This window comes from Pleurodeles waltl, chromosome 10, assembly GCF_031143425.1.
Source record: "Pleurodeles waltl isolate 20211129_DDA chromosome 10, aPleWal1.hap1.20221129, whole genome shotgun sequence".
Taxonomy (NCBI): domain Eukaryota; kingdom Metazoa; phylum Chordata; class Amphibia; order Caudata; family Salamandridae; genus Pleurodeles; species Pleurodeles waltl.
The window spans coordinates 1,071,338,171-1,071,358,837 of record NC_090449.1 but is presented as its reverse complement, the minus strand read 5'-3'; the positions used below and the strand labels follow the sequence as shown (position 1 = coordinate 1,071,358,837).

General features: G+C 50.6%; 1 protein-coding gene across 2 annotated transcripts in view; it reads right to left on the bottom strand.

The window, feature by feature from the left end:
• The window catches only part of LOC138262255 (SLAIN motif-containing protein-like), a 128,402-nt gene extending 111,925 nt beyond the window's left edge, over positions 1 to 16,477 (bottom strand). For both annotated transcript variants that reach the window (XM_069212124.1, XM_069212125.1), the window contains exon 1: positions 16,369 to 16,477. The gene's annotated coding sequence lies outside the window, so the exon portion shown is untranslated. The remainder of the gene's footprint in view (positions 1 to 16,368) is intronic.
• Between the last annotated feature and the right edge of the window lie 4,190 nt (positions 16,478 to 20,667).

The window sequence follows — 20,667 nt, the reverse complement described above, 5'->3', positions numbered from 1 at the left end:
CCTGTCTCCTGCCTCTATCTTCAGCTAGCTCTCTTCAACAAATGTCCACAAAAAATCTAAGAACTGCAGCCAACGGCCTGTATCAACAGCAAGCGAGACCCACTGTCACCCAGCAAAAAGACATGCTCACACCAACATCGAGACACCCATTAGCACTGCCACAACAATTAGCAGGTGTAACAATATCTACTCCTTCCCTCTTTCGCCAACATTAGAAACAAAGTGACCACGGCCCATGCAACAAATACCTGACTAGCATCTTAAAAGTAGACCAAGTTTGCCAGCTTGTAATTAAGCCTTAAAAGGAACCCTGCATACACACCACTGCAAGAGGGGCATCGTAATGCAACCCCAACAAGACGTAAAAACAAGGACGTTGGCCGTATTCCTCCCTTTTAGCACCCTCACACTGCAGCTGAAGGCACCACTTCTTCACATTCCTGAAAAGAACAAACATATCATGCCTCAACACAGGCTAAAGCCCAAAGAAAACAAAATAGTGCTTTCACAAAATAGAAAATAAAACCAACAATCCTTTGTTGCCACCAGTACAAGCTAAGTCTGTTCGCTTTCCCTGACTGATCATCAGGACATCAACGGGCAGGGGGATGGTGGAACATAAGCAAAACCAACTGATGCCTGGAGGAGGAATAATGACATCTGACAACTGAAGTCATGGGGCAGAGGGAGAGGTTGAGGGGATCAAGACAAGGTAACCTATAAAAATGCCACACAAAGCTTAAATGTGGAGTACTTGCTCAAAGTGACCAACTCAGACTTTTCAATGTAACACTAAACAGCGCCCTGTGGCAAGACTTGGCTAGCAGTAATCAGTTCCTCGACCCATTCACAGCGGTTATACTCCCATCACAAGAACAAGCCAATGGCTCTTTTCCGGTAGGAAGAGTGTTTGCTAATAATTGGGTGGCTGTGTGTGTCTCTCGCTGTTCTAGAGAGAAATCCAAAATTAGGCAACATCTTTAGTTACAACAACGGAAGGATATCCTGAAGGGTGTGTTGATAAGGATAATTAAGTTTTATAATGTAAGTAGTGAGCTTAAAGTGAGTACTTAGTATGTTACACAGTAGGGCTTGTGAACAAAACAAAGCTGTAAACCCAACAACATGTTATCATAACAGCAAAGTATTTTTTTTTTTAATGAGCGTACCAGGGTAACTGTATGGATTAGCCTGTCATAAAAACTGTGCTGTCCTTTAAAAGGAAGCACTTATGAAAGAAAAACGTGCATATCAACCGTTAAAATGTCATTGTGCCAGCAAAGTAAATACATAAAAGAACAGGCATTGGCCATCGATTACAAGCTACACATCATGTCACATTTGCCGACCAATTCAGGGCAAACACTGCATTGCCCAAGATATCCGACAGGACACCTGAACAAAAAAGCAAAATATACCAGTTGTCCGACAACTTCCTTCCCACACAACACAGCTACTCTTACTATCCACTGCACCGATGTGTAACTGTTACATTAATTCATGACGACTCTTGACAGTTATCTGAAATCAATGTATTTTTGTGCTATTGGCTCTACTTTCTTTTTCCTTTGTTGGAGTAAGTGAAACAACCTTTCCATCCCACACTCCTCCCTTCCCCATCAGCACAGCTGCTGTACTCCTGCCTGAACCAGCACAGCCTTTCTGGCGGCCACGAGTGGAAGTGCCTGCTCCCAGGGAAGTGGAGGAAACCACTCCTCTGGTGTCTGACGTCAGCTGGAGAAGCTCCCTGGCACTGGGGAGGGCACAAAGGTGGTGGGCAAGTCTGGAAACACCACTGTGACTTTACACGCGCTTCAACAAAAACGTCAAAATATTTCTCATTTTAGTACTGCTAACATTTTCTTTCCGTTTCATCACACTGCATTTGTCAATATATAGAGCTACAACATACACCACAGCAGCGTCACAACTCACTTTCTGTTTCAAAAGGGCAGAGGAAAGAGACTTGATGGCTGGTGCTAATATTGCACACCTTTCCCAACGAACTACGATGGTGAACGACTCGTGTGACTAAAATGTAGGGTGAAGCCAAACAATGTTATTTTTAGGCCACAGCCGTCTGGTTTGTTAAAGAGATCTTGGTGCTTTCAGAAAACTGATCTAGGAATGCGTTCTGCTCATCGATTACCATTAGCTTTGTGGTTTGTAACTCACACTTTCTGGCTTTCCACTTGCTGGCTTTGTTTGCTTTAGGGTCTCAAGGTTGTTTGTCCCTCCCCTTGCCTAAACCGTGTTTTACGTATCCTTCCACAAACTCCTTTCTGTTAACAGACCTTTAAATCTTGTTCTTATCTTGTCACATTTGCTGTGCATTCAAAGACCGAGGTCAAAAGTCAGGTGCTGTCTTCCAAGGGCACTTGTTTACCAGTTCTTTCTCTGATTTCAAAGTGAGAGGATTTATGTGACAATCCTTCTGGATACTGGGATTTGTTATTTCTGAAGTGTGATGGAAACATACTTCAATATGATTAAACTAGACCATGCAATTTCCGCACATTTTCGTCTGTGCACTATATAGTTTTACTAGTAAAACTGTCTGTGCGCATGTAATAGTCATTTCAATTGAAAATGTGTTGTCTGTAATGGCAGTGTGCTACGACGCCATGAATACTCCACTCTATGCCATTCCACACCACTGAACACCTCTGCAATTCTACACCAATTCACTTTACTCTGCAACACTCAACTATGCCCCTGCATTCTACGCCAATCATCTGTACACCACTCCAATCTACTTTGCATCACTGTACTCTATGCCACTGCACTCTACTCTATGCCACTCCACTGTCTGCTATGCTACATGACTCCACACTATGCCACTCCACTCTTCGCCATTCCATTCCACACCACAATACTCCACGCCATTCTTCCCTATGCCACTAACTTTTAGCCATGCTGAACAGCAGCCACGCTGGTGAACAACATGGGGAAAGCAAATAGGCAAGACCTATTGGCATTGACAGTGCTTGTTTAAAGAACATACATCGATACACAAAGTAAAAAAGTGGCCAAGTTAGGATAAGCTTCATACTTTGTGTCTTAGAAGGATTCAGAGGCCTGAGAAACAAAAATGTGTTGCTGCTGGAAGTTCCAACATTTTAATCTGCATTAGCAAGGAAACAATCCTCTCAGGGGTGGAAATGGCTGCATAGAACTCTTTATTCCACAAACCTTTGCTTGATGTATCCCTGATTGCCAGTTAATTGTTTTGTGCTGTCTATACACCTTCCTCAGCCCTGACTGCTTTATATAAATAACTAGTAAGAGTAAGCTATATATATCAACACGCATCAAGTATTAGAGGCAGGCATTTACAAAGGGGCTATTCGATATGTGTGACCCGGCTATTAAAAAAAAAAAAAAAAAAAAAAAACTGTGTCAGGCCAAGGAGGAAACAATTTTTGACAAAAGCAATTAAAAATCCTTCCTGCAGGGCAAAAATTTTTTTTTAAAGGGTTGTTTTTGCATGCAATGCATGTATGAAAAACGAATTAAATGTGTTGACACAGTGTAATTTTCATATATGAAATAGTCTCTTGTGCATTGCAGTGGAGGTTAAAGAACATACAAACGCAGCCAATAGGAAGAAAGTGAGGATAAAACTCTTTGGGTTAGTTCAGGATGTGACTGACCATGTTTTAAGACATTGGACGAAGGATCCTAAGCCACTGTCCTTGAAGAAGGCATAGAATACAATATGTTTGCCATGTATGGTGCATGAGCAAGAACCATTACATATTAAAACTAAACAAGGAAAGCATGTTTATGCAATCAGTAACATCACACCAGTTACCACACACTCTGCAGCGAGGACGTGTTTTTTCGAGAACGAAACAACATTTATTCAAGAAGAGAAGCAGGATAGCATAATTGGATAACCCTCCTTGGCTAACAAATGTAACCATGTAAGTGTGAGACTTCAGGAACCTGCAGAAGACATCATCAGGGCTCTGCAGACTGGAGCAAACATGCACTCAACAGCACTGCACGTGAGGACTTTTGGTATTATTTCAAGTAGTTGAATCCTCACTCCTCAGCCAAGGATGCATCAAAGCACAAGTCAAATTAAAATTAGAAAGCGTGCGTGACATCTTGGTTTAGAATTAATGAAAATGAGGCTGGAAAAACAGTCCAAAGTTAAATAAATGTCCACAGGAGGGAATCACCCTCAAAATCTTTGAAACAACAATTAAAAGGTATCCATCCAACCTTGGAAACTGCTTGTAGGGTCTTAAAAAGATGCTGTTTCTGTAATCCAGATGAAAAGAAGACAGGAAGACTGGGGTGTTAACTTGCCCCACAAACATGAGATCATACAAAGCGCAGTCTCACTGGGGCGCTTACTAAGAATCTGACACAAATCAGAGGCTGATGCAGACCTCCCAGAACAAGTGTTACAATGTGTTAGAAAAACAATACCAGATGCAGCACTAGCTAATCTCTTTCCATCACCAGTTGAATTCTACAGAACTGTGCCCGCAATCCAGCTGTGCTCTCACAGTGTTCATCAGTGATTCCATGCTCAAGTGTCTGCACAGGGTTAGATCCAACCACATCTACGTTTCGTACATTAACGATTCTAGGACCAGAACATGACAGAGGACAAGTGTAAGATCCAACCACATCTATGCTTTGGATATTGACGACTCTAGGACCATAACACGGCAAAGGACAAGTGTCCAGAAAAGGGTAAGATCCAACCACATCTATGGTTTCATGCATTAACGACTCTAGCACCAGAACAAGTCAGAGGACAAGTATCCAGACATAGGTAAGATCCAACCACATCTAGGTTTCGTATATTAACGACTCTAGGACCAGAACAAGACAAAGGACAAGTGTCCAGACAAGGATTGGATCCAACCACATCTATGTTTGGTGTATAAAAGACTCTAGGACCAGAACAAGACAAAGGACAAGTGTCCAGACAAGGGTCAGATCCAACCACATCTATGTTTGGTGTATAAAAGACTATAGGACCAGAACAAGACAGAGGATAAGTGTCCAGGCAAGGATTACATTCAACCACATATATGTTTCATATATTAACGACTCGAGGACCAGAACACAACAGTGGAGAGGAGAAAATAATTGTGTCCAACAAGGGACGGATCAATGACTCCAGGAACAGAGACTACAAACAAGAGAAAAATCCATTCACTCAGTGTGCTTTGTGGATCTAAGTTAGAAGCTTAGAAGTTGGGGATAATCCCAATGGGTTCAAACAGTAAGCATCACGGACTCAAGGCCAATGGCTGAAAGAGTAAGAGAAAACATTCAACCACACCAGGAAGTGAAGCTAGACTGGGGCAAAAACAACAGTGGCCACAAAACATGCTTATTTTGATATTACATGTTCCAGCCGCAGGGGTCGCATTACCCAAAAAGATGGTCAAGCTGGTCGAACCTAGCAGCAAACAAAGCTCTCACTTCTCTGGATATCCTCTCAGGTGATTAGTGCGCTGTACAAATCAACATATTAGATGTTCGACACACCTACAGGTCAAATTTTAGAATTCCTCCAGGCCCAGTTTAGCCTTAAACCTTTCCAAATTAACAAGCTGAGCACAAATAGATTCAATTAAATAAACAATGATACTCAACTGATGCACAACATGATATTAAACAATATATTGAAAGAAATTATTTTTAACCACCATCCAGTTAGCCATTGACTCCATTTCACTTCTGTCTATGGTATTTTCCACTCTGCTAAATATGTCCTTTCTATTAATCCAAACAAGCCTTCTAGACAGTACATTATGAAGTCTGGAGGGATCATTACCAACCTCCTCGTGTAGCAATGGTGTTAACACACTTATGTCTCTGGCAGTAGTTGTGAGAAGGTAGCCTCTTTCTAGCCTTGTTACCCCCCACTTTTGGCCTGTTTGTGAGTGTATGTCAGGGTGTTTGTCACTGTTTTCACTGTCTCACTGGGATCCTGATAGCCAGGCCTCAGTGATCATAGTGAAAACACTATGTTTTCAGTATGTTTGTTATGTGTCACTGGGATCCTGCTGGTCAGGACCCCAGTGCTCATAGGTTTGTGGCCTATATGTATGTGTCACTGGGACCCTGTCACACAGGGCCCCAGTGCTCATAGGTGTGCAAGTATATGTTCCCTGTGTGGTGCCTAACTGTCTCACTGATGCTCTGCTAACCAGAACCTCAGTGGTTATGCTCTCTCATTACTTTCAAATTGTCACTAACAGGCTAGTGACCAATTTTACCAATTTACATTGGCTTACTGGAACACCCTTATAATTCCCTAGTATATGGTACTGAGGTACCCAGGGTATTGGGGTTCCAGGAGATCCCTATGGGCTGCAGCATTTCTTTTGCCACCCATAGGGAGCTCTGACAATTATTACACAGGCCTGCCACTACAGCCTGAGTGAAATAACGTCCACGATATTTCACAGCCATTTTACACTGCACTTAAGTAACTTATAAGTCACCTATATGTCTAACCTTTACCTGGTAAAGGTTAGGTGCAAAGTTACTTAGTGTGAGGGCACCCTGGCACTAGCCAAGGTGCCCCCACATTGTTCAGAGCCAATTCCCTGAACTTTGTGAGTGCGGGGACACCATTACACGCGTGCACTACATATAGGTCACTACCTATATGTAGCTTCACCATGGTAACTCCGAATATGGCCATGTAACATGTCTATGATCATGGAATTGCCCCCTCTATACCATCCTGGCATAGTTGGCACAATCCCATGATCCCAGTGGTCTGTAGCACAGACCCTGGTACTGCCAAACTGCCCTTCCTGGGGTTTCACTGCAGCTGCTGCCAACCCCTCAGACAGGCATCTGCCCTCCTGGGGTCCAGCCAGGCCTGGCCCAGGATGGCAGAACAAAGAACTTCCTCTGAGAGAGGGTGTGACACCCTCTCCCTTTGGAAAATGGTGTGAAGGCAGGGGAGGAGTAGCCTCCCCCAGCCTCTGGAAATGCTTTGTTGGGCACAGATGTGCCCAATTCTGCATAAGCCAGTCTACACCGGTTCAGGGACCCCTTAGCCCCTGCTCTGGCGCGAAACTGGACAAAGGAAAGGGGAGTGACCACTCCCCTGACCTGCACCTCCCCTGGGAGGTGTCCAGAGCTCCTCCAGTGTGCTCCAGACCTCTGCCATCTTGGAAACAGAGGTGCTGCTGGCACACTGGACTGCTCTGAGTGGCCAGTGCCACCAGGTGACGTCAGAGACTCCTGCTGATAGGCTCCTTCAGGTGTTAGTAGCCTTTCCTCTCTCCTAGGTAGCCAAACCCTCTTTTCTGGCTATTTAGGGTCTCTGTCTCTGGGGAAACTTTAGATAACGAATGCATGAGCTCAGCCGAGTTCCTCTGCATCTCCCTCTTCACCTTCTGATAAGGAAACGACCGCTGACCGCGCTGGAAGCCTGCAAACCTGCAACATAGTAGCAAAGACGACTACTGCAACTCTGTAACGCTGATCCTGCCGCCTTCTCGACTGTTTTCCTGCTTGTGCATGCTGTGGGGGTAGCCTGCCTCCTCTCTGCACCAGAAGCTCCGAAGAAATCTCCCGTGGGTCGACGGAATCTTCCCCCTGCAACCGCAGGCACCAAAAAGCTGCATTACCGGTCCCTTGGGTCTCCTCTCAGCACGACGAGCGAGGTCCCTCGAATCCAGCGACACTGTCCAAGTGACCCCCACAGTCCAGTGACTCTTCAGCCCAAGTTTGGTGGAGGTAAGTCCTTGCCTCACCTCGCTGGGCTGCATTGCTGGGAACCGCGACTTTGCAGCTACTCCGGCCCCTGTGCACTTCCGGCGGAAATCCTTTGTGCACAGCCAAGCCTGGGTCCACGGCACTCTAACCTGCATTGCACGACTTTCTAAGTTGGTCTCCGGCGACGTGGGACTCCTTTGTGCATTTTCGGCGAGCACCGTTTCACGCATCCTCGTAGTGCCTGTTTCTGGCACTTCTCCGGGTGCTACCTGCTTCAGTGAGGGCTCTTTGTCTTGCTCGACGTCCCCTCTCTCTTCAGGTCCAATTTGCGACCTCCTGGTCCCTCCTGGGCCCCAGCAGCGTCCAAAAACGCCAAACGCACGATTTGCGTGTAGCAAGGCTTGTTGGCGTCCTTCCGGCGGGAAAACACTTCTGCACGACTCTCCAAGGCGAGAGGGATCCGTCCATCAAAGGGGAAGTCTCTAGCCCTTTTCGTTCCTGCAGAAACCTCAGCTTCTTCTGTCCAGTCGAAGCTTCTTTGCACCCGCAGCTGGCATTTCCTGGGCATCTGCCCATCTCCGACTTGCTTGTGACTTTTGGACTTGGTCCCCTTGTTCCACAGGTACCCTAGATTGGAAATCCACAGTTGTTGCATTGCTGGTTTGTGTCTTTCCTGCATTATTCCTCTAACACGACTATTTTGTCCTTAGGGGAACTTTAGTGCACTTTGCACTCACTTTTCAGGGTCTTGGGGAGGGTTATTTTTCTAACTCTCACTATTTTCTAATAGTCCCAGCGACCCTCTACAAGGTCACATAGGTTTGGGGTCCATTCGTGGTTCGCATTCCACTTCTGGAGTATATGGTTTGTGTTGCCCCTATCCCTATGTTTCCCCATTGCATCCTATTGTAACTATACATTGTTTGCACTGTTTTCTAAGACTATACTGCATATTTTTGCTATTGTGTATATATATCTTGTGTATATTTCCTATCCTCTCACTGAGGGTACACTCTAAGATACTTTGGCATATTGTCATAAAAATAAAGTACCTTTATTTTTAGTATAACTGTGTATTGTGTTTTCTTATGATATTGTGCATATGACACTAAGTGGTACTGTAGTAGCTTCACACGTCTCCTAGTTCAGCCTAAGCTGCTCTGCTAAGCTACCATTATCTATCAGCCTAAGCTGCTAGACACCCTATACACTAATAAGGGATAACTGGGCCTGGTGCAAGGTGCAAGTACCCCTTGGTACTCACTACAAGCCAGTCCAGCCTCCTACAGTAGTCCCTTGTTGGTAGGGCTGGATGGAAGAAGAACCAGGCCAAGGAACAATAGTTAATTAGCATTTGCAATGCAATAGGTCTCTCATATTTCGAACAAGTTAATTGTCATATTTTGACCACAGCGCTCATGAGCAAACACAAAAGAAAACATGAGTGGAAACTGAGAAAAGACGACTTGGCAAAATAAAATAAAGTGAGCTTTAAAAAATAAAACTTTGCAATTTTGTTTGTCTTGCTGGGCATGTTTTTGCCAGTCACAAGCTTTCTGTTTGCGGGTACTGGAAGTTAGAACAATATAGTACCTCGATCACGTCAGGAGCAGCGGACGGACACCAATTAGAATGAATTAATCAGTGCTTGATCCATGCTCCACACAGAAAAACTGAAGTGATGCCAGGCATGCCTTGACGAATTACTAGGCTGTAAAGAAGAGTGCCATGCAAACCAACAAATGGTGAGCGACAGGCGGGCTCCAGGCCCTGTACTGAACACAACAGCGTCTTGCAAGCGAGACGCATGGGCTAGCGCATTCACACGCAGGCTCGGCCCTAAAAGCTGTATGTCTAGCATATTTGCAATAAACTCTACTGGTAGTAATCAGGCAGCACTCCTCATGGAAAACTTGAGGCAGTTGGTAATTTTTACAGTACTCTGGGTTAATAGGATCAAGCGCCCCTAAATAGGATTTTAGGGTATCTTTGAAGGGGCCATCAGTATTATCCAGAAAGGAACAAGCACTTGCAAATTCCCCCAACCTGTTCACAATGTTAAGGTTTTTTTTAGGACAATATCCTTCTGTGGGCTCCCTAATCCAATGTGGTTTACAACGGCGTTGTTGATGTTCACTGGAGTTGGTTTCAGTTACGGGGAGTGGCCTGGAGGTGCTGCTTAACAGTGATGGATTTCACTCGAGCTGTAAGTGAGAAAGGGTGGGCTAGAGGTCCAGCACATGGGCTGTGTCTACACACAACACAGCTCAGGGAGGGTAGAGTTCAGTCTCACTTACATCCACCATGTCCATCACAGACCCACGGATCCAGGGGGCTTTGCGGCACCTGTCTGTGATCCGAGACCCCAAGATACATCCGCTTCATCAGGTGAGCAAGGGCAGCGACTGGGTATGTTTTGAAAACTATTTAAAGAACAGATATAGCCAGCTCCTTTGTTTGTCAGTAAAATAAGGACCGGAAAGAGGAGAAAAGCATAACCAAGCGAACACAATTGCTCTTTTACTCCGAGATATGCATGAGACGTTAGAAAACAGAAGCAAATGTGAATAAAACAGTGTTCAGCTCATGGGTCCTTTGTCGAGCGCGTAACTCAAGTAACTAAACCCCAGGTCTAGCAGCATTTACTAAATTTTAAAGGCCTTGGCACCTTCACTTTAACGGACGGTAAATTGTTAATTTTAAAGCACATCATTGGGTTTCCCCATGACCACAGCCCCTGCCGCTGCTCTGCTCCCCCCAAATCACACACCTTGGCCACAACCCTAGTCCAAACTGCTACAAAAATTCAGCCCACGATAACCCTTTAAGCCAGCCCCCACCCCCTCACCCTAGGGTCAGCCCACCCAGTCCCAGCCCACAAGGGCCCCAGGAGCCAGTCCACATACCCCTACCCTATGGTCAGCCCACAAGGGCCCTTGGGACCAGTCCCCCCCAACCTCACCCTAGGGTCAGATGAGCTATTCCCAGCCCACAAGGGCCCTTGGGCCCAGTCCTCATACCCCTACCCTAGGGTCAGCCCACCCAGTCCCAACCCACAAGGGCCCCAGGAGCCAGTCCACATACCCCTACTCTAGGGTCAGCCCACAAGGGCCCTTGGGACCAGTCCCCCCCAACCTCACCCTAGGGTCAGATGAGCTATTCCCAGCCCACAAGGGCCCTTGGGCCCAGTCCTCATACCCCTACCCTAGGGTCAGCCCACCCAGTCCCAACCCACAAGGGCCCCAGGAGCCAGTCCACATACCCCTACCCTAGGGTCAGCCCACAAGGGCCCTTGGGCCCAGTCCCCCCCAACCTCACCCTAGGGTCAGATGAGCTATTCCCAGCCCACAAGGGCCCTTGGGCCCAGTCCTCATACCCCTACCCTAGGGTCAGCCCACCCAGTCCCAACCCACAAGGGCCCCAGGAGCCAGTCCACATACCCCTACCCTAGGGTCAGCCCACAAGGGCCCTTGGGACCAGTCCCCCCCAACCTCACCCTAGGGTCAGATGAGCTATTCCCAGCCCACAAGGGCCCTTGGGCCCAGTCCTCATACCCCTACCCTAGGGTCAGCCCACCCAGTCCCAACCCACAAGGGCCCCAGGAGCCAGTCCACATACCCCTACCCTAGGGTCAGCCCACAAGGGCCCTTGGGACCAGTCCCCCCCACCCTCACCCTAGGGTCAGATGAGCTATTCCCAGCCCACAAGGGCCCTTGGGCCCAGTCCTCATACCCCTACCCTAGGGTCAGCCCACCCAGTCCCAACCCACAAGGGCCCCAGGAGCCAGTCCACATACCCCTACCCTAGGGTCAGCCCACAAGGGCCCTTGGGACCAGTCCCCCCCAACCTCACCCTAGGGTCAGATGAGCTATTCCCAGCCCACAAGGGCCCTTGGGCCCAGTCCTCATACCCCTACCCTAGGGTCAGCCCACCCAGTCCCAACCCACAAGGGCCCCAGGAGCCAGTCCACATACCCCTACTCTAGGGTCAGCCCACAAGGGCCCTTGGGACCAGTCCCCCCCAACCTCACCCTAGGGTCAGATGAGCTATTCCCAGCCCACAAGGGCCCTTGGGCCCAGTCCTCATACCCCTACCCTAGGGTCAGCCCACCCAGTCCCAACCCACAAGGGCCCCAGGAGCCAGTCCACATACCCCTACCCTAGGGTCAGCCCACAAGGGCCCTTGGGCCCAGTCCCCCCCAACCTCACCCTAGGGTCAGATGAGCTATTCCCAGCCCACAAGGGCCCTTGGGCCCAGTCCTCATACCCCTACCCTAGGGTCAGCCCACCCAGTCCCAACCCACAAGGGCCCCAGGAGCCAGTCCACATACCCCTACCCTAGGGTCAGCCCACAAGGGCCCTTGGGACCAGTCCCCCCCAACCTCACCCTAGGGTCAGATGAGCTATTCCCAGCCCACAAGGGCCCTTGGGCCCAGTCCTCATACCCCTACCCTAGGGTCAGCCCACCCAGTCCCAACCCACAAGGGCCCCAGGAGCCAGTCCACATACCCCTACCCTAGGGTCAGCCCACAAGGGCCCTTGGGACCAGTCCCCCCCACCCTCACCCTAGGGTCAGATGAGCTATTCCCAGCCCACAAGGGCCCTTGGGCCCAGTCCTCATACCCCTACCCTAGGGTCAGCCCACCCAGTCCCAACCCACAAGGGCCCCAGGAGCCAGTCCACATACCCCTACCCTAGGGTCAGCCCACAAGGGCCCTTGGGACCAGTCCCCCCCAACCTCACCCTAGGGTCAGATGAGCTATTCCCAGCCCACAAGGGCCCTTGGGCCCAGTCCTCATACCCCTACCCTAGGGTCAGCCCACCCAGTCCCAACCCACAAGGGCCCCAGGAGCCAGTCCACATACCCCTACCCTAGGGTCAGCCCACAAGGGCCCTTGGGACCAGTCCCCCCCAACCTCACCCTAGGGTCAGATGAGCTATTCCCAGCCCACAAGGGCCCTTGGGCCCAGTCCTCATACCCCTACCCTAGGGTCAGCCCACCCAGTCCCAACCCACAAGGGCCCCAGGAGCCAGTCCACATACCCCTACCCTAGGGTCAGCCCACAAGGGCCCTTGGGACCAGTCCCCCCCAACCTCACCCTAGGGTCAGATGAGCTATTCCCAGCCCACAAGGGCCCTTGGGCCCAGTCCTCATACCCCTACCCTAGGGTCAGCCCACCCAGTCCCAACCCACAAGGGCCCCAGGAGCCAGTCCACATACCCCTACCCTAGGGTCAGCCCACAAGGGCCCTTGGGACCAGTCCCCCCCACCCTCACCCTAGGGTCAGATGAGCTATTCCCAGCCCACAAGGGCTCTTGGGCCCAGTCCTCATACCCCTACCCTAGGGTCAGCCCACCCAGTCCCAACCCACAAGGGCCCCAGGAGCCAGTCCACATACCCCTACCCTAGGGTCAGCCCACAAGGGCCCTTGGGACCAGTCCCCCCCAACCTCACCCTAGGGTCAGATGAGCTATTCCCAGCCCACAAGGGCCCTTGGGCCCAGTCCTCATACCCCTACCCTAGGGTCAGCCCACCCAGTCCCAACCCACAAGGGCCCCAGGAGCCAGTCCACATACCCCTACTCTAGGGTCAGCCCACAAGGGCCCTTGGGACCAGTCCCCCCCAACCTCACCCTAGGGTCAGATGAGCTATTCCCAGCCCACAAGGGCCCTTGGGCCCAGTCCTCATACCCCTACCCTAGGGTCAGCCCACCCAGTCCCAACCCACAAGGGCCCCAGGAGCCAGTCCACATACCCCTACCCTAGGGTCAGCCCACAAGGGCCCTTGGGCCCAGTCCCCCCCAACCTCACCCTAGGGTCAGATGAGCTATTCCCAGCCCACAAGGGCCCTTGGGCCCAGTCCTCATAGCCCTACCCTAGGGTCAGCCCACCCAGTCCCAACCCACAAGGGCCCCAGGAGCCAGTCCACATACCCCTACCCTAGGGTCAGCCCACAAGGGCCCTTGGGACCAGTCCCCCCCAACCTCACCCTAGGGTCAGATGAGCTATTCCCAGCCCACAAGGGCCCTTGGGCCCAGTCCTCATACCCCTACCCTAGGGTCAGCCCACCCAGTCCCAACCCACAAGGGCCCCAGGAGCCAGTCCACATACCCCTACCCTAGGGTCAGCCCACAAGGGCCCTTGGGACCAGTCCCCCCCACCCTCACCCTAGGGTCAGATGAGCTATTCCCAGCCCACAAGGGCCCTTGGGCCCAGTCCTCATACCCCTACCCTAGGGTCAGCCCACCCAGTCCCAACCCACAAGGGCCCCAGGAGCCAGTCCACATACCCCTACCCTAGGGTCAGCCCACAAGGGCCCTTGGGACCAGTCCCCCCCACCCTCACCCTAGGGTCAGATGAGCTATTCCCAGCCCACAAGGGCCCTTGGGCCCAGTCCTCATACCCCTACCCTAGGGTCAGCCCACCCAGTCCCAACCCACAAGGGCCCCAGGAGCCAGTCCACATACCCCTACCCTAGGGTCAGCCCACAAGGGCCCTTGGGACCAGTCCCCCCCACCCTCACCCTAGGGTCAGATGAGCTATTCCCAGTCCACAAGGGCCCTTGGGCCCAGTCCTCATACCCCTACCCTAGGGTCAGCCCACCCAGTCCCAACCCACAAGGGCCCCAGGAGCCAGTCCACATACCCCTACCCTAGGGTCAGCCCACAAGGGCCCTTGGGACCAGTCCCCCCCAACCTCACCCTAGGGTCAGATGAGCTATTCCCAGCCCACAAGGGCCCTTGGGCCCAGTCCTCATACCCCTACCCTAGGGTCAGCCCACCCAGTCCCAACCCACAAGGGCCCCAGGAGCCAGTCCACATACCCCTACCCTAGGGTCAGCCCACAAGGGCCCTTGGGACCAGTCCCCCCCACCCTCACCCTAGGGTCAGATGAGCTATTCCCAGCCCACAAGGGCCCTTGGGCCCAGTCCTCATAGCCCTACCCTAGGGTCAGCCCACCCAGTCCCAACCCACAAGGGCCCCAGGAGCCAGTCCACATACCCCTACCCTAGGGTCAGCCCACAAGGGCCCTTGGGACCAGTCCCCCCCAACCTCACCCTAGGGTCAGATGAGCTATTCCCAGCCCACAAGGGCCCTTGGGCCCAGTCCTCATACCCCTACCCTAGGGTCAGCCCACCCAGTCCCAACCCACAAGGGCCCCAGGAGCCAGTCCACATACCCCTACCCTAGGGTCAGCCCACAAGGGCCCTTGGGACCAGTCCCCCCCAACCTCACCCTAGGGTCAGATGAGCTATTCCCAGCCCACAAGGGCCCTTGGGCCCAGTCCTCATACCCCTACCCTAGGGTCAGCCCACCCAGTCCCAACCCACAAGGGCCCCAGGAGCCAGTCCACATACCCCTACCCTAGGGTCAGCCCACAAGGGCCCTTGGGACCAGTCCCCCCCAACCTCACCCTAGGGTCAGATGAGCTATTCCCAGCCCACAAGGGCCCTTGGGCCCAGTCCTCATACCCCTACCCTAGGGTCAGCCCACCCAGTCCCAACCCACAAGGGCCCCAGGAGCCAGTCCACATACCCCTACCCTAGGGTCAGCCCACAAGGGCCCTTGGGACCAGTCCCCCCCACCCTCACCCTAGGGTCAGATGAGCTATTCCCAGCCCACAAGGGCTCTTGGGCCCAGTCCTCATACCCCTACCCTAGGGTCAGCCCACCCAGTCCCAACCCACAAGGGCCCCAGGAGCCAGTCCACATACCCCTACCCTAGGGTCAGCCCACAAGGGCCCTTGGGACCAGTCCCCCCCAACCTCACCCTAGGGTCAGATGAGCTATTCCCAGCCCACAAGGGCCCTTGGGCCCAGTCCTCATACCCCTACCCTAGGGTCAGCCCACCCAGTCCCAACCCACAAGGGCCCCAGGAGCCAGTCCACATACCCCTACTCTAGGGTCAGCCCACAAGGGCCCTTGGGACCAGTCCCCCCCAACCTCACCCTAGGGTCAGATGAGCTATTCCCAGCCCACAAGGGCCCTTGGGCCCAGTCCTCATACCCCTACCCTAGGGTCAGCCCACCCAGTCCCAACCCACAAGGGCCCCAGGAGCCAGTCCACATACCCCTACCCTAGGGTCAGCCCACAAGGGCCCTTGGGACCAGTCCCCCCCAACCTCACCCTAGGGTCAGATGAGCTATTCCCAGCCCACAAGGGCCCTTGGGCCCAGTCCTCATACCCCTACCCTAGGGTCAGCCCACCCAGTCCCAACCCACAAGGGCCCCAGGAGCCAGTCCTCATACCCCTACCCTAGGGTCAGCCCACAAGGGCCCTTGGGACCAGTCCCCCCCACCCTCACCCTAGGGTCAGACAAACCTGGCTCTTGACACCGCCCCCACCTAGTGCCCACGGTGTCACCCCCAGGGGTGGGGTCAGAGGTGACCCCCGACCTCCTGTTCCGTCCCCAGCAGCACCCCCGGGGGGTGGGGGTAAAGGCCCCCTCCTGCCTGCTGTGGCATCACGCCCCGCTATAAGCTGGGGCACCCCCTCTCACGGAGCAGCGGGGACTGATCCGACCTCCATGGCCCCCCTGAACTCCCTCACCCCGGGGGGGGGGGGGTAACGGTCCGCGCCCACGGACAACCCTGCCCCTCCGTGGCTCAGCTCTCGGGTGGGGGGGTGTCCCTATCACCCCGCACCCCCCGGGTCCGGTACCTGTCACGGGCGCATCCCGCAGCGCCCCTGCATCCTCCGCTGTGGTACCCGAGCGGCCGCGCATGCGCAGAGCCTCGGCGCAGACAATACACACCCACCGCCAGCGGAGGGACGCGCCGCGGCGACAGAGAGGAAGGACAACCGACCGAGGAGCGACAGGGAGGAAGGACAATCCACACGAAGAGGCAGGACTGTCCCTTCCCGGGGCCCGTCCCGGCGCTGCTTACCGCGCGGCCATCTTGGAACTGCGCTCGAGCCGCTGCCCGCGGGGAGCACGGAAGGACACAAGAAAAACATCCTCCACTTTACACTAGTGACACGCTTCCTCTTTTCAGTTGTTTTACATACCGATGTCCGTTCTCTTTATCTCTTGATTGACGGTTAGTTTATATATGAACGCTTTTCTGTTACGCCCCACTATAACCCGTTTAGAAACGTCTATTGTGCATGATTAGTGGAACTTATGTCTTCAACAAGTGAGCATTTCTTTTCGTCCTTCCAACTTATTATGTTATCTTCTCTTGGCTTCCCAAAGTGCCATACTGGAAAAGTACGGCTGCACATTTTAACACCTTAATTGTGCATTTGGATATGGACGTTTCTACATAAACCATCTGCTAATTTGGAAACCCGAATGTTCCGTGTCTCCCCCTGCTTAGTGCAGCTGCACACCACCGATGTGGTGGGACCCCGCTTGCGTTGAGCGCGGATACTACCATTCCAAGATGGCCGCCGCGCGAGCCGCTCTCCCCTTTGTGCTCGCGCGCCGAGTGCGGCAACTCTAGCCTCAGGATGAAAGAACAAACCTTGGCAAAGTCAACAGGTCTTTCCTTACCAAGCAGCGGTGATAGTTCTATTGTAATTGTAATTATATGGTGCCTACTACCCTTGACAACTCAAGCGCTTTATGGTGGGTAGTATGCCACTTTGCAACCCAAATTTACGGGTTATTTCTGTGGTTCTAATTTATTGTTGGTCATTTTAATCAGTTGTGCTCTCAGGAAAGTGTTTGTCCCATGCATCTCCTTACTTTGTGGTAGATTAAGGTAAAGGTAGTTATGTTGCATCATTAACTTGAACTCATACAAATGAATATGGTTGTATTTTTTTAAAATTCATGTCATGGTAGGAATCTGTCCAAAAAAATAAAACTATGAAAAACAAAGAAAACACACAGCTGCTTAAATTTGGGGGCCACATGCTCGCAAATAATTAAATACATGAAAAATAAATTAGTCATTGCTGTAGTGTCTGCTAGTTTTTTCAGTAACATACATTCGAGGCACAGTTGTCATACCTTTAATGCAGCATTTAATTTTCATAGGTTTCTGGTATTTTACGCATTCGCGCCTTCGCAAGCGCAGAGGAAGTATCACACTATGCTCAGGAGACGATGCATACACCAGGTCACTACAGTTCCAGGTGCTCTGGCTGGTGCACGAGAGCAATAGTTGAGAGGTGAGAAAGGAGGAGAGATGGCCTGCGGCCGGCGTGGCGGAAGAAAATGTGGGAGGGAGGTCAACAGCAGGACGTTTCTGCCCAGGAGATCCAGTTTTCATGGAGGAGGTGTTAATGCTAGTATGATGATAACAGTTGTGTCTTATGCTCGCGTCAGGTTCCAGGTCTGTGAGCAACTCCGGGCCTTGCTGTTCATCAGATGGCAGTAGTTCGCTGGATTTACCTTGAAACTCTTGAAAGTAGGAAGAGTTGACCATTTCTACTGGCTATAACTGGTATCCGGTTCCCACAAAAAGTAGGGCTGTGTATTAGGATAACCGAAACCTCAGGATGTAGGGACTGAGTCCCCCTACACCTGCAGGAAATGTTGCCCTCAATCCCAGCTAGCTCACAGTGCCTCATCTGAACACCTAACCTTAACAGCGTAGCCGGCAACCTCGAACATGACCACTCTGATTCCCAAGGAAATCGTGGAAACAAATCTAGCCTTGAACAGAGTGTACAGATTACATGACACAACAGGCTTTCTGGAAATAAACAGCATGTACAGTGCATTCTCAGAACTTTATTGTGCAAGCATAAAAACATGTAAAATATAATTGCTGAAAACAATGTGTAACTAAACCAAGTTGGACCCAAAAATACCTTACAACATAACCATTGTGTCTTTGATATAAGTGACAACATTTAGATGTGAGTTGTGGTTTTAGTAAACCCTTTGACTGTTGCAGTCTCATGCTTGTACCATATTGCCCTGATGTAAGTGTGAGGATCTTGCGCATCAAAATCTGTCAGCATACTTTCTTATGTAGTCCTTTATCATGGCATCAACAGATCAAGTTTCACAAGACACGTTGTTATTAGATCATGCCAAATGGTAAGGTATCTTGGTTTGTCTTTGCCAGCCAAACATCAGTTCAGCAGGTGACACACTAGTGGTGCTATGTGGTGTGCCCCAGTACCTATACAGAATTTGAAACAGTGTTTTAGACATGAAGTTACTTGTAAGCCTTGCAATCCTTGCAATCTATAGACATTTCTTAAGCATGGCCATAGCCCTTACTGCCACACCGTTTGCTTGTGGCCACAGAAAGGCTATCTTTTGGTTTTCAAACCCAAGAGCGTGGCAAAAGCCCTGCATTCCTTTCAGTTCCAGCAGGCAGTTGTCTGATTTGATGACTGAAGGAAAACCAAAACAGGAGAACACTTTTTTTCAGAGCGGATATGACCACCTCTGAAGTGGTGCTGGGCACTGCTATCACTTACAGAAATCTGCAATATTTATCTATTACTACCAGCAGATGGTGAACTGTGGCAATAGACCCAAAGAAATCAATGGATATTCTGTCCCATACATGTGTTAGTAATGTGGACATTTGCTATGGCTCGAGTGCTACATTCCTGCTCAGTGTGCGGTAAATATAGCATTCACCTAGCATTCTCCACAAGGGCTTCCTAAGCCTGCAATCATTCTCTCTCGCTTCAGGCTTCTAAGGTGCTTTGCTGCTACTACCCCTCCAATCTTCATCAACTAGTTCTACTACCTGATTTTGAAGTGCATCTGCAATAATGAGGTGAGTGCCTTTGACAATGAATCGTGATGGATGGAGCAATTAAGATCTATCAAACGACTGCGTCTGTGCAGCATTTGGCCACATTCTCAGTACCTCAGCCGCAGGTTATCATTGAGCTTCAAGGCTGCTTGCAGAGTAAGATCATTGATCAACGCTTGGATTAACACTCCTTTGCTGAGGGCACAGGCTTTAGCCCGTTTGATTACTTATCAGGTATTCCTCATCCACAGGTGGCCTGGTTTTGTCATTTGCCTATGTAAATCGGGAAACCTGAAGGGTTCTTGTATTGGCTTGGCTTCTGAATAATTTTGAAGTTATAGTCCGAGATTGTGCCTCAGGATCTAGAGAGCAACTACCCAAAGTTCCCTACTTCATTTTTTGCACAATTTATGCAGCGGTGTAAGCCTGAAGGATAATTTTCTTGTGACATATATATATTACCTACTGGCAGTCGCCAGTAGGTAGTTATATTTACGACCTAGTTTCCATTGAATACGTGTTTTTTGTCTTGCCTGTATCTTTGGCGTCAGTTGATGAATCTTCACAACATTTTCCCCAAAAAAACTCAATATTCACTTCAGCATCTGTCTACAAAGTTTCAAGGTGCTCTGTCAAGCAGAGGCTGATAAAAAGAGGGTGGGGGGACCCAAAACATGTTCTCCCCGTGTTATTTTCCATTGGGGTTTTTAAACACAATAGCTGGGACGGATTTGCACCAAATCTGTCAGAAAGCTTGCTCTTGGTCCAGAAAGCAACCTTTTTTGTGGTTTGGTGTAAATCCGGGCAGTCGTTTTCTAGTTATTAAATGAAAACCACATTTGTATATATATAGGGACACAGATCCTCCTTGGATCCTCCTCGGATCCTCAGTGGATTCAGAGGAAACGCAAGGCCCTGATTGGCTGGCCGCAACCTGACAGAAAAGTTGTAGCTGCCATTTTGTTTCCTGCATTTCCTGGGTAGGGGGGTGGGGTCAGTGTAAAAAGCATATAAGGGTTCAGGATACATGTATCCTGACCCCATCGGACACATGAAGGGGTCCCTTGGGGGCCCCTCGTAGGCAAAAAATTGCCCGTTTTCTTTTTTCCTTGGATCCTGGGGAAATGCAAGGCCCTGATTGGCTGGCCGCAACCTCACTGAAATATTAACTTGTGATTTTAAAAAAACATAGAAATTCACAGAGTAAACCAAAGGTTCCATGGAAGTTATAGTTAGGTTGACGTTTTATACTTATGAAGAAACTAAAACTTGTGCCGGATAGTAACTT